At 40.0% G+C, this 14,971-nt stretch overlaps 1 protein-coding gene across 3 annotated transcripts in view; it reads left to right on the forward strand.

Annotated features, from left to right (window-relative positions):
• BMPR1A (bone morphogenetic protein receptor type 1A) overlaps positions 1-14,971 on the forward strand; it is a 111,135-nt gene that overhangs the window by 23,829 nt on the left and 72,335 nt on the right. For all 3 annotated transcript variants that reach the window (XR_014226612.1, XR_014226613.1, XM_082286181.1), the window contains exon 2: positions 14,327-14,448. The gene's annotated coding sequence lies outside the window, so the exon portion shown is untranslated. The remainder of the gene's footprint in view (positions 1-14,326; positions 14,449-14,971) is intronic.

Raw genomic sequence — 14,971 nt, forward strand, 5'->3', positions numbered from 1 at the left:
GAGTTAGGTTATGGAGATGCTTACATTACACTAGTGGCAGGCATCTGCTCTAGTGCTTGCCAGAATATGATTGCATGCTGCTTTGATCGAGATTTAGTTATGTTGCTTAGATCTTTCAAGTTCTGTTTTCGAGCTGTAAGCTTGTTATTGAGTTGTTGTGGGGTTCTGTTTAAATATACTTAAATATTTGTTCTATTTTAGTTTTGAGAATATACTAATGTTAGAAGGAATGTGCAAGAGTACTGCTTCTATTCAGCAGAACTTCTTTTTAAACATGCTCATTTATTTCTGCTGAAGTGACTTTTATTGTTTTATCTTGTGACTCTTTTAGAGACAGCAGAACCAAGTCAGACTTTCCAAACTTCCTTTTGTGCTGGAAAGCTGTTTCCTGACTTGCACTCACATATACTTGAATAAATCACTGGAAGTAAATGCAGGGACATACCTGGGGTACATACTTTATTTTAAATCTTCTACTATTAAAGCAATCCCAAGAAAGTAACCCATTGTTGGCCCTGGGCTGAGTTGGTAAGGCTGATAATTAGAAAGGCTGTGTGTCTGTGGGGCACTGTGAAAGATACTCCTACCAACAGAGCCTGCTGCAGACTATGTAGTTCTGTCTCAATTTTACTAATTTTCAAAGCTGCTTATAACAAGGTGGAAGGTTGTTTCATCATTCCAAAGATTCTGTGGTTTATAAGGAAGGGACTACATAAATAAGTTCTTTAATGTTCTTTTACATTTTTAAAAAATAGGAATACTGAACTTGTTCCTCCTTGGCTTTGCAAGGCATGTAATCTTAAAAATTTTGAATCCACAGCCTGTGTTTTTCCTGCAATTGTTTGTTTTGACAGTTGCATTTCAGATTTGAAGAAGCAGAGCTTGTCATGATAGTGTGTATGTATATATATCTTCCTTTTGCAGTCTTGTTTAATGATATGTCATATATATATAAGTAGTTTTAATTTGTGCACCATGCTGTAAAAAAAAAAACAGAGGCAAAATGTAGACAACCAATCCATCCTTTATAAAACCCTTCAGGAAAAACTGACTTTTTTGTTGTTTACCCTCTTTTTGCTCTTGGACAGCCTTTCACCTTTCTTTACCTGAATAAAGAAGCTGCTGCCCTGAACTGGAATTCTTTTCTATTTCCAGTAAATACTTTTGGAAAGTATCCAGCGTTGAAATCTATCAGCACTTGCAAGTGTCTTGCATTCTTGTCAAACAGGGAATGCTGAAGTTCCAGTAAGTCATTAGTGGGCTGAAGTTTCTTTCTTCAAGGAGTAAGGAAGCTCAGTAGCTTTGTGGTTCAGTGGAAATCATGTTATGCTGAATGGACCCACCTGGAGTCTGACACTTCAGCTGCATTGTTGTTACCTGTTTAAAGGATGAAAATATTCCAAGGAGTGCTTCTGTTAGTGAAGTCTGTAAGTCATATACAAGTTTCTTTTGAGCATATACCCAGATGTGACTGAATTCCTTTTGAGCCCAAAAGATGTTTATCCGCAGTTGGGCCCTTGTCTTGCAGAGTCTTTGAGCAGTGGTGTGTATAGTCTGTAGTCTGTGTTATAGGTGAAAACCAAGAAACTTAAAAGAAAAGATAACCTGCCAATCTTATTTGGAAATCTTTGTTGCCTTCCCCTAAATTTCAGTATTGATTGCTATTTTATAAATAGTTCTCCAAATTGCTTAGGAGGAGGAGGAGGAGGCAGCTACTCTGTAGGTAGAAACATTTTGCTGCAGTTTTGCCTGTATAACTATAAAATAGATGTCATGCATCTGAAGGGTTAAATCAGCTGAGATTCATAAAGAGCTTTAGCATAGCCAATAAAGAAGCTACCAGTGTTAAACGTTTTGCTGGTTCTTTTATTTATATGTTAACCCTGGTTAACATATAAGTGGCTTGATGGTTTAATAGAATCCAGATGATTCTCAGTGTAGAGAGGGACAGAGGTTGCCCCTGTATTTGAACTCGTTTTCTTATTTTTCCTTGATTAAAATAAGAATTGTATTCACTTATTTGAGTAGGAAATGAAATAGCTAAGTTAAGGGAACATAAAAAGATCTCTCTTTTCCTTTTTCCCCGAAAGAAAAATGGAGCAGCAATTACTTAGGGTAATTAATAATTTTAAGTGTATCTGTACAACTTGTTTTAGCTTTTTGTTGAAAGATACACCTCACATGGTGTACTAACGTATACATCTGAAATAGCTTTACTTTCATCTTTATTCAAAGGGTTTTTTTTTTAATTATTATTAATTAGCTACAAATGGGACAAAGATGGGAGGATAAAAAAATCTTCATATGATGGTCCATGGCCTGTGCAATGGAACTTCGTCTCCACTGGTTTCGAACTGGTCCTGGATATGGGGAGCTCTGCTTGGTTGGGCTGAGCAGTGTTGATGTTGTATTCAGGTTTGAGGAATGCTGCTTGGGATTGTTCTCTGTCCATGGACTTCAGGGCAAAAGGAAACAACATAAATTCCTAGCTCAGTATGCCGTAAGTGGTCCTAACCTGTGCATTTTAGAAGTCTTCTCAGAATGGAGAATCCACTGCATCAAGAGTGAATCAGTCTGCAATTGATAAGTCCTTAAAGTGTATTTCCTGTTTGAATTTAGATGAGATTCAAATGTCAGCTGCTGGCTCTTGTGCCTTCAGTAAATAGAAAAAGCTGCTAGTCAGAGGGTTTTGGTTTTTGTTTGAGTTTTTTTGGTTGGTTGGGTTTTTTTGTTAGAAGTCATATTAAAGCAACAATGTCAAGTATCTTAAGTTTCTTGCAGCAGGACAAGCTTTCCAGAACTAAAATAAACATGAATTTTTCAAAAACATGATTGAACAATAACTATCACTAATGCTTGCTCATATTTTTCTGATGGTGTCTCTCAATGTTGATGGAAAAGCTTTCATATTATTTTTCATGCCACTCTGGAGCACAGTGAAGTCTAAATTACTTTCTCTACATACCAAGAATAAAATAACTTCTCACTTGGTGTGTATTTTGCTATAAAGAATGTATTAGAACTGTGATTGTCTTAGGAGTCTTCTCCAACCCCAAGAGTGCTTAATTGGCTAAAAATCAAATTATGCCTCCTTTCTCCTCTTTTCCCTTTCTTCTGTAGGCTTTGTGCTTATCTCTGTAAAAAGTGATGTCTTTAGCAGGCACAGCAGTGAATGATCACTTGTGCTCATCAGGTCCCTCTTGGGAACACCCTGTTCATCCACAACTTGTGAGATGATGCCCTAACTTCCAAAATAACGTATTGAGATGTGTCTGGAGGAGAGCAGCTGTCAGGTTTGTTAGCTCATGTCAGCATTGTCAGAGCAGTTGGAGGTGTGTGCAGAGTGCAGGGTGTGTTGCAGTTCTCAGCAGGCTTAAGCAAATGGTAGCACACCTCTGGCAGCTTTAGAGCTTTGACAAAAACCTCTCCCTGGCTGAAGAAGCCATGGATTTAATTTAGCTATTCTTTTTCAAGGTTTGTTTTTTTTTTTCCAGGATACAGCCAGTCTCCTTCAGTGTTTGTTGGTAGAAGGTGGTGTTGCTATACAAAATGAACCTGTTCCCAGGCAGTTAACCAGAAGAGATCTTTATTGTTCTCTGCAAGTGGCCTGTCACCACTTTTTAGCACAATGGGGGTTTTTTTGTATGGCTTTGCTAAGGGGGGAAAAAAGGCAGCTTAGTTTTCTTTCAAATCCTTGATGAGGATGCCAGTACTTCTGTGCATTTGAAGAAGAGAATTTGAGATTAGATGAATTCTTTACCATTGCTTCCAAATATATAAATCGATAGGAAATGTAAGAGGCCAGATTAGATATTAGAGAACTGTACAGCATGTCCAGGAACTTGGTGGTGAGTTTTCCTGCCCTGTGTTTGTGCCCTTCAGGTCTATTCTTGATGTAGTGTTTTAGAAATCTTAGGTCCAGTTGAAAGCATCCATAATTTGGTGACTGAAGAACTACAGGCAGTATAACATTCCAGTATTCAGAATGAATAATTGATAGACTTAATAGCTGAAATGGTTGAGGATTTTTGAGCACCTTAGTGTCTACACTGAATTACCCTTGTGTATTATTTGCTACGTGAGGCAGCATTGCCTTACTCCAACCTGTTCATCTCATCTGGGGCAGATGTTGAGGCCATGGTGGCCTGAGTTTAGACTTGCAAATCAAGTGCTATATCATCATGCAAATGGTAGTAATGGAAATTATTTTATGGTCATGTCTTCCTGATGAGTGAAGGATACTTTAGCAAATATCCAGCTTGTTTTATTACTTGAGATATTTCTTCTAAGTGTGCTTTAGGCACACGATCACTGATTGGTCAAGGAATGGTATTGTCCCTCTCTGCTCTGCACTGGTGCAGTCTTTGCCTTGAGTCCTGTGTGCAGTTTTGGGCACTACAATACAAGAAAGGACTAAAGCTATTAAAGAGTGTCCAAAGGAGGCCATGAGGATGGTGAAGGACCATGAGGGGAAGCCATGTGAGGAGAGGCTGACGTCCCTTGATCTGTTCAGCCTGGAGGAGACTGAGGGGAGACCTCACTGCAGTCACAACTTCCTCGTGAGGGGAAGAGGAGGGGCAGGCACTGATCTCTGCTCTGTGGTGACAGTGACAGGAGCTGAGGGAATGGCCTGGAGCTGTGCCAGGGGAGGTTTAGGCTGGATATCAGGAAAAGGTTGTTCACCCAGAAGGTCACCCTTCCAGGTCTGGCACTGGAACAGACTCCCAGGGCAGTAGTCACAGCAGCAAGGCTGGCTGAGTTCAAGAAGCGTTTGGACAATGCCCTTTGGCACATGGTGTGACTCTTGGGGTGGTCCTATGCAGAAGCCGAACTTCAGTGATTCTTGTGGGTCTCTTCCAACTCAGGGTATTCCATGTTTCTAATTTCCAGGTTTTTTTCTGAAATAACAATGTTTGAAGAAATTTCAGAGACCAAGTATGCACCAACAAGTCCCTAGTACAAACATCTTACTAAAAGAGTTGATTGCATAATTACAGCTTTCTTGTGTGTAACCACTTCTGCAAAAAAAAGATGACTTGTGTTTTCTGGGGATAATACTCAGTTGTCTCAAGAATGAATTGGTCTCACTGTATCAGGAAAAGTTTACCGCACCTGTAAATGGATGAAGGAAAGCTCAATCTGCTTAAGATGAGATACAATCACAGGCTACCAAGGTAATTTCATATGGTCATCTGGACTATAAAGCATTCTTTCACTTTATATACAGAAAGGTGGGGATTTTTTTACCAATGAATTACAAAAAAGGGTAAAACATTTAGTTGTGTATGTTCTCTGGCAAAGACTGACAGTTGTTTCTGGAGCTTCAGTTAATTGTGGAAAGCCAGAACATTCCTGTAGATAACCATGTGTAGCGTTGTGCATTAGAAGACTATGGGGTTATGACTTTTTGAAGTTTTAACCAAGGGAATCTGTGAAAATACCCAAATATCTAAATTTTAGATACTACACTTGGTCCAAATGAGTTCTGAAGTTGTCTAGAATAATTTGAAATATTTTTATATGCCTTTCTGTTTTGCTATGTGATATAATTAGTGATATAATTAGTGATTTAAAGAAAGCAGGAGGCTGGATGTAATGTGGGCTCCAAAGGTTCCCCCAGGAGAGTTATTTTACTCTTGAATGTTAGGGTGTAATCCACACATTTTTCAGTAGGAAAACTTACGTACTTGTTAGGTCTGCTCATGGTGAAGGCCTTTAACCTTATTGTGATGGGGGTGGTGTTTGAGGTGTCTCCTGATTTCCTTATGTCATGCTTCCATGTGTTCAGAGCTGTTGAGCTGATGGCTCTGACTTAGTGCTTTGCTGAAGGCAGTGATCTCGTTGGAAAGGTTTTCTCATTCCCAGCTATGTGTTTCTGTGACCTGTGTTTCTTGTCAGAAGTTAGCCAGCCTGCAACCTGTGTTTAATATGATTTTGTGTGTCTGTGTGTATTTGGTTTGCATGGTAAGGTTTTTGTTGCAGGGGGGCTACAGGGATGACTTCTGTGAGAAGCTGCCAGAAACTTCCCCCCTGTCAAATGGAGCCAGTGCCAGCCAGATCTAGGATGGACCCACTGCTGGCCAAGCCTCAGCCCATCACTGACAGTGCAAGTGCCTCTGGGATAACACATGTAAGTGAGAGAAGAAGTTACTGTGCAGTAGCAACTGCACCTGGAGAGAGGAGTGAGAATATGTCAGAGAAAGAACTCTGCACACCCCATGGTCAGTGGAGAAGGAGGGGTAGGAGGCACTCCAAGTGCCAGAGCAGATACCCATGCGGCCCATGGTGATGCAGCTGTGCCTCTGCAGCCCATGGAGGTCCACCGTGGAGCAGAGTTCCACCTGCAGCCCATGGAGAACCGCACGCTGGAGCAGGTATATGCCCAAAGGAGGTTGTGACCCCATGGAGGGAGGAGCTCATGCTGGAGCAGGTTTGCTGGCAGGACTTGTGATGCTGTGGAAGGAACCTGTGCTGGAGTAGCCTTCTAAAGGACTGCATGCCTTGGAAGGGACCTCCACTGGAGCAATTCATGCAGAACTGCAGCCTGTGGGAAGGAGTCACAATGGTCAAGTTCATGGGGGAACTGTTTCCTGAGCGAGGAATCCTGTGCTGGAGCAGTGGAAGTGTTTGAGGAGTCCTTCCCCTGAGGAGGAAGCATCAGCTGAGATAATGTGTGAGGACCTGATTGCTATCCCCATTCCCTGTCCCTCTGTGCCACTTGCAGGGAGAAGAGGAGGTAATGATTTTGGGAATAAAAGTTGAGCCCAAGAAGAGGGGAGGGATGGAAGGAAGGTGTTTTGAAGATTTGGTTTTATTTCTTGTTATTCTACTTCAATTTGATTGGTAATACAATAAACTGATTTCCCAAGTTCAGTCTGTTTTGCCTGTGACACTAATCAGTGAGTGATCTCTCCCTGTCCTTATCTCAGCCCACAAGCCTTTTGTTATATTTCTTCTCCCTGTTTAGCCGAGGAGAGCAGTGACAGTGACTTTGGGCACCTGGCATCTGGTCTGAGTCAATCCACCACAGTATTTAAAAATTTCTAAAAATTTAATGTAAAATTTAAATTTAAGACTGTAAATATCAATCCTACATACACAGATGTATAAGGCAATGTGATAGAACGTTAGTATAGTTCTGACACTGTTTGCTCTATAGTATTATGATAGAGCACAAGACCATGGGATTTTAAAGTTGTAACAGAATTAATTTTTTTAAAAAATCAAAGTGTTCCTGAAAATGTTTCTCACCATTTGAATTACTCTGTAAAACAGACAGATAGAAGAAATACTTGACCTTTTGCAGGAATCTTAGGGGGAGGGAGAAGAGGATCACCTATCAGGATGTGGTCTAATATGTCCTGCGGGACAGGCAGAAGCTGAATTTCACTGGTTCTTTTGTCAGAGAGAAATTGCAGTCTGGGCAACATTCCCAGGATCAGTATTATGATAAGAATGCGCGCCTCGGAGTCTGTGTGCCAAGTGATCGAATTTAATTGTTGCTTCCATCGACGTGAGGCAACCTATTAGCCAGGTGGCAAGTGTGGCCCAGTGACCATCTGAAGCTTGCTGGGAAGGCTGACAGGGAATTTGCCTGATGACTGAACAGTATGGAGCCTGGGTTTGGGGTTTTTTGATACATTTTTTTGCAACTCAGAAAGACTTACAAAATCACAAGCAGCCTTATGTTTTCAGGAATGTCTGACACAGCAGAGGGCTGTTAATTGTGGGGCCACTCTGTCATCAGTATCCCAAGAGGAGGCTGAGATTGCAGGTGGAGCTTTGGGCCGGGTACCTCCAAAGTTGAGCTAAAGCAGTTGAGTTTTACATCTCTCTTGAAAAGCAAAGGTATTTGTTGTAGAAATTGTTTTGGATACTTGGAGAGCTGTGGGATGTGATGAAAGAAGGAGTTGCTCAGCAAAGGCTTCTGCCTAGTTGTTACTTGACAAAACTTGACAAGTCAGATTCTGACTTCACCTCTCCACACGGAATGAACTGGTGGCTTTGATTTGTCACCAGTGCTGCAGGCTGATGGGTCTCCTTTTGAGGGTAACTGCTTTTCTTTTAACAGCAAGCTGTTGTCAGATTCCTTTTACCTCCAAAGTTTGGAGACTGAGCTGATTTTTCAGCTTCTGCTGGCTCACTGGTGAGTAACATTTAAGAAGGCTCAGAGGAATTCTAAGGCATCCCTGGGAGCAGAGAGCCGGCTCTCACAGCACAGCAGGCTGTGGAGTCCTTCAGATGACGACAGATGGTGTAGTCAGGCATGCCAAAATAAAATACTGAAGATATCCTCTAAGAAATCAGGAGGCTTAGACTCTTCTAGTATAGGAAATTACATCTCCTAGGGCAAAGTAAAAACTTGGTGGAATTACCTGGCACTACTGATGAGGCAGAATGAGCTATGTGCCTGGATTGTTATGGCCCCAATAATGAATTCTTTGTGTCACTAAATGCTGTGGAGACTATGGTGTATTGTAATTTATGCAGATTTGTGTCATTATGGAAAATGCTTTTTTTTCTGTCTGATACTGCACAGTCCCACCTTACTCAGGAATTTATTTGTGCTCTCATACTTCTAGATATGCCCAGGGGCAATGATGTTTCAGGAGCTTGATCATGCCAACCATTTTGTCTTCTATCACAGCAGGCACTGAAAATGATGGGAAAAAAAAGCGTAACAAGGGCAGGGAGAGTGCTTGCTTAGCTGCTGAACAGTGTGTTGGTCCTTCAGATGCTACCTGTTCTGTGCCTGCTTGCATGGTTGTAAGGCCTCAGAAGAAATTTCAGGTTGTTCTAGGGCACAGATTCTCCCCTCCTATGAAAAGGGGGCAAATGATGTGAGGAGTCCTCTGATACCTCTTGAGTTGGACAAGAGGAGCTCTGTTCTGCAAAAAAAATTATTGCTGTGCTAGGCCTTGATTTAGCTTCATGAGACAAAAATCAAGAGTGGGAAAAAGGAAGTTGTATGGCTCTGATAGAGAACAACTTCTCCCTCAAAAAAGAGGATGACCTGACTTAAAAGCAGTTGTAGGTTTTTAGGGGTTTTTTGAATTGTACAGATTTGTCCTATGTTTTCTGTCAGACTGGAAGTGGAAGGTCAATCAAGAGTTGTTTCCATTAGTGGCAGCAGCACTCATTCATTACTCTACCTGCCTACACAACCAACCAGCCAGGTTATTTTAGTACTGAAATGGACTAGTTGATATTTCAATCTGTATTATTTCTGTTCTGTGTGATATTTTGTTTCCTTCAAATTGCTTCATGGTAGTATTTCTGAAGTTCTCACAAATTATTAAGAATTCTTTTTGCCACCAAGGATCCATGCAGTAGTCAACAAAACAACAAAATCTTGGCTTTCCAAGAACAACCTGGAAATGGTGGAAAGATCACTGGTTTCCTGGACTAATCTGAGGGTTTTGACCAGGTATATAGGAAGGCCAAACCACTGTAACACAGATGCGAAGAACTGTAAGATATGAAGTGCTTGAATGTTGTATAATTCCTGGCATTTTTAATACCTTGCAAGAATAACTTAATGATTTTTAATTAAAACTCAAGGGAATCTAGGTATAAAATTAATTTTAAAAATTAGCTTTAATGGAGGTATATTTTTTCTTAAATGATTTCATGCAATTTTGAACTACCTTGTCTCAAAGATCAAATAAATGTGCTTGGATCATATCTCAGGTTCTTACTTTCCCTCTTGCTACCTGGAAGTTTTGGTGTTCAGGGACTGGAAAGTGATGTGTTTGTTCAGCCAATTTATTTTATTTCATAAACTGGTCTCATTGTATTTGGAAGGGCTGTTTGTTCAATGAGATGTTCTTGCTCATATACCTTCACTGTTTGAAAGACAAAACCAGCAAACCCCAAATCTGCCACGGGTGGTATGATGATTGCTTTTCCCAGCGTGCTGTGGGGTTTTATCTCACGTGTATTTGTTGAAAAGGGTTTCCTTAATAAATTCCTATCTTTGGACATGAACTATGGAGTAAAATTTGAAAATTTTGTATGGTTTCTTTCCCTTTGCAATTAAATTCTTACTTCACAGCAGTAGTAGTCCTGTAAAAGCAATAGATTACAGCAATTCTGGCTGTATTTTGTAGTGGCAGTCATGAGATTTGTTAACTGAAGCATCTTCCAGGCTGCCATATGGATCTGCAGTGTATTTTCATTGTGCATAGATTTCTAACAAAAAGCCTGTTGTTTAGGACTGTAGTTTACCTGAAAAGGAATAATTCTGCTTCTGAAACCTCTCCCATCTCTGGTTACCAGAGCCGTCAGCTGGCCCTGAACTCTGACACTGCACACAGAGACATGTTGCGAGCACCACATGCTTTTCTCCTTTTCCCCTCTCTTCCTCCCCAAGTCTCAGATGCTGAGTGGTATTGCCCTTTGGGTTTTTTTGCTGATAAACTGTGGGTCTGATATCACCCAAGCCCACGTCTGTGCCATGATCTGAATTTACAGAAACTCCAAAACAAGTTCTGTTTCATGAATTGAAATGAAGGTATGCTTACCTGAATGGCCACCCTGCAGAAGTGCCATGTGGATGGCTGGAGGAAGTGAAAGAGCAGGAAAGAAGTAACTGGAAGCTGGAGGTAATGGTCAAGTATTTAACCCTGTCTGTATCAATGAGTCCTTGTATGGTCATGTACTTAATTGCACTTGAATTAGTTTAATTCATTTTGTTACTTTAAATTACTTTACAAACTTATGTTCCTTAAATACACGCTGTATTTAGCAAGTAGCAGGCTCCTTCAAGAAGAGAGATAATTTAAGATGAATAAAGTAATTAATTGAGAACTGGTGAGGCAGTTGGAGCAAAGTGGGGATGAACAGAGTGCAGGGAAATTCAAGTGCCAGGAAAGTTTTTGGCATCAAAAGAAAAGACAGGTGAGGGAATGAGTTGGACGTGGCCCTGGAACTGAAGAAACTGGAACTATTCAGAAGGGAAGCAGTAACTGGAGATAAGTAGTAAGACAAGGAAAAAGGAATCCACAGGCTGAGTAAGTTTGCTCCTCAAGGCAAGTCAGACTGACTTGAGTTCTGCCACTGCGAGTCCCTGCGGTCTGTTTGTCCTGCTCATAGCTGCTGCTTCCTGCACTCTGTGCTAGGAGGGGAACCACCCCCACTTCTGAATGAGGTTTAAATCAACTCAGTTTAAATATTCTGACTGTTCCCTGACCTGCTAGTGGCAGAAAATCTACAGTTTTCTGGGTTATCTAGGTAGCTAGTGTGTTCAAGTAATTCAAATCTGTCTTTTCACTGCTTGAGTGCTGATATTTTTCAGTTAATAGTACATGAAGATCTCAAATTTAATCTTGGCACTTAGAACAATTTGTAGATTAATCTGGATTTAATATGTAACTAGTGGCAAGCACTGTGAGGCTCTGTACTTTTGAAGTTGTGTCTCTTATAGTTGCTGTAGTTTAGCAAATTCTAATAAAGCGAAGGTAGAGTTGTGCGAATAATTTATTCACTTGTTTTATTTTGTACCTGATAGCACTTCTCTGGAAGATGCCATCAAGAATGGCACTAAACATTTTGAAAAACTTATCTATTAATAATTAAGCAGTTTGGATAACTATATAAAAACAAATATTTAAGTAAAATGATTTTTGTAAAATTGAGTATGTTCTCAAGTAGCATTTCATGCTGATGAAGAAGTGGAAGAAGTTGTAACACAGTGAGGTCACTCCCATAATTGAATAATTATCATTAACTTCTGTCCCATCTCTGACAGAAGTTTTTGTAGTTTTCCTTTTAAAAACAGGAGAGATTAATCTGGAACTGACACAAAAATTCAGTAAGTCATAAAGGAGTCTGTGTCCACATTACCAGGTAGTGTGGTGTAATAAGATCAGATCTGTCAGGTGCTGAGAACCTGGCATCCGTGCTATACAGGTGGTGAGAGTTTTATTTCAGGCTGGTCCTGGTCCAATTCTGTGGCTGAATTCCTCTTGGTGGTTGAAGCATGTACAATGTACACCTGAAGCTCATTCTGTGATCTAATTTTATTCAAAAGAAATCTGGTTCATTTACTTGATGACTGCTTTGCAATGTAAAGCGAAGCAAGGAAAGTAGGGTTGTTTGGGAGATGGACTTCAAAAGTGCAGTCCTGATTTGAATTAAATGCTAATACAGACATACCTAGAGTCAGGCAGATCAGGAAGTTCACCAAAATAAAGTTGTTTAGTAAGACAGCTTGGATATCTGATGCATGGGGTTGGAATCAGGAAAGGCAATGAATACTTACGGAATTGCACTGCTACTTCATCAGTTTGGGAGTTTGGAAAAATATTAGGAGGACACGGTTTTAAAAACAAACAAAAAAAAGCCCTGAGCATTGTTCAGCAATGTCTATACTCTTGTAAAGCAACCTCTCAAAATAATACAAAGTGGACTTTATATAAATCAGATACTAGATACAGGGAGATTGGAGGTGGAGTAAAAACAGAAAGCACACCAACTTTTTTCTGTTGTTCTTTTGTCCAGAGTCCACCAGAAGATGAACTCAAGGTCCTTGGTTAGAGAGAGGAGAAGAGACAGATATATTTTACAGATTCTTTACTTTAAAAAGCAAAAATAATCTCTACAAACACTGTTGCACACCTAGAATGTTTTCTCAGTTTTACCATGGAAGAAATAAGTCAAGTGTCAGCCTGTCTGCTCAGAGGAGACAGTTGTCTTTAAGAATTGGTGCTATCTGATATTCTGGATGGTTTTGGGTTACCATTTAGCACAAATTTATTATTTATTACCAAGACTATTAAACCCCAGTGTGTGAGGAGCAGTGCTTATAAATGGACATGGAGACAGAAGTATTCTGACCTTCTGGCAATAGTAAAGGTCTTTGTGGTGCTTAAGAAGGAAAAGAGAAGGAGAGTGGATGCTGAAACTCCTTCTCTGCAGGAAATCATGCACATTGTTTCTCTGTTTGTTCCCATCCTGTTGGCCTTGGTATTCAAAAGTCATTACATCTCTACGCTGTATGAGTGGTTGTATGTTTTTTAACAGTACAGCTGGAATGGTGGTATTTAATCCTTTGTGTGATTTTTAAGGGTATCACAGTCATAAGACTGGGACTTCTAAATGATAAAATTCTTGTAGGATCTTCTTAAAAGCTTCAGATGATGGAAATGTTCAAAAATTGTGACACTGATAAAATGGGAGAAGTTGGTGATAGGTGGCATCTGCTCACTGTGGAATCGATCTAACAAAGCTGATAAGCCCATCTTAGCAATCCACAATGCATCTGACAATGCTGGGATTTGACACAGATCAGGCTTGCTCACAATCCTTAAGAGAAATGGGTAAGAGCCTTTGCCAGGCTTTCCTCTGGTGCTGGGATGTACAGCAGTTCAAAAACACAAACCAAAAATCAAATCCTACTGCCAGTACCTTTGTCCAAATTCTTGGCTTGCTTGTTTCTTCCCGGGAGGAATCATGTCTGTGCACAGCTACAATAAACCGATTGATTATTTCTCCATATATTGCAGTTTCTGGCTGACACCAGTGGATTTTTGGTGTGGAGCTGCAGTCTTACAGATTCTCTGGTCTTTTATAATAAAGATTGAATTGTGCATGGCTTGTGTTTTCCATTGGTGTCACCAGCAGTGTGTCCTTTTCTTTGGACATTAGGAAGAAGTTTTTCACAGAAAAGGTGATTGGGCATTGGAATGTGCTGCCCATAGAGGTGGTGGAGTTACCATGCCTGGAAGTGGTTAAGACAAGACTGGATGTGACACTCAGTGCCATGGGTCTAGTTGACAAGGTGGTGTTAGGTCATAGGTTGGACTTTTTGATCTCAAAGGTCTTTTCCACCCCAGCTGATTCTGTGATTCTCTAGTCTGACTTTTTTAAAAGGAAAAATAAAATTGGAAACTTGGTGTCTGGAGGCTTGCAAATCTGGCTGGTATAGACCAGGAGAATCCAAGAGTTATGAGGAGAGATGAGAAAGGCTTATTTTCATAGGAAAACTCTCAACAGAGATTTTTAACACCCTTCCTGCCTGACATCATTCATCTAAGACAAATGTGTATTTAAACTAAAGGATAGAAATGTTTTTGTTGGTTCATTTTTCATATGAGCAATTAATGATAAAATAAAATTATTTTAAAATTCTTTTTTGTGTCAGTGTTTTACAAATATGCTGCAAGTGTGCAGCTATTGGATATGCATGACTCTTAAGAAGTTTCCCTCTGGTTTCTGTAATTCCAGATACAAGTATCTGCAGTGTGCAGTTCATATTCTAGACCATAAGCCATCAACACAGTTTCTTCAACTATCTCTTTAATCAAATCCTCTTTGTGTTTTGCAGATCAAGAGAAATATGCATTTCTATAATACCACCTTTGAACTAATGAAGTGGAAGTACAGATGAAAACAGTCTGGAGGAAGCTTGAAGTACAATACAGTTTCATTCAGTTTCCTAATTTGGAGGTAAGGTTAATGCTTGCAAAATTTTATTTCAAGTATTTCAGGGATAAAAAGTGTATGGTAAGCAGCCACCATATCTTACAAAAAATTTCTGAGCCATGTTTTTTTATGCTTGTGACAGTCTTTAATACCATACTGAAACAGCTGTTTGATCCAATCTCTGTTCGTGTTTCAGTTATGAAAAAAGACAAATCAGCATCAACTACAGAGACATCTGTTGTACAAAGGCACATTGGAAAAAAGTTACGGTACCAGACAAATTTTATTTGGTAGAATCTGCTTACTAATGCTTTAGTTGATTATTAGTTTAGTTTATTATTTTGCTGATATGACTGGGCAAAAGCTTTATACAGTATCAAGTGGCAGGGCATCAGCATAAGTAGTTGGGCTGAAAATTCTGGACACAATACTGTTTTAAAAAGAGAAACACAAAACACACACACCCAACCACCTTCACAAGTTACTTTTTCTGCCTTATAGTCTTTTAAAGAGGAGTAGTATTAGCAGCAGTTACGGGAGGGAGGTT

Source organism: Coloeus monedula (assembly GCF_965178545.1).
Source record: "Coloeus monedula genome assembly, chromosome: 8".
Classification (NCBI taxonomy): domain Eukaryota; kingdom Metazoa; phylum Chordata; class Aves; order Passeriformes; family Corvidae; genus Coloeus; species Coloeus monedula.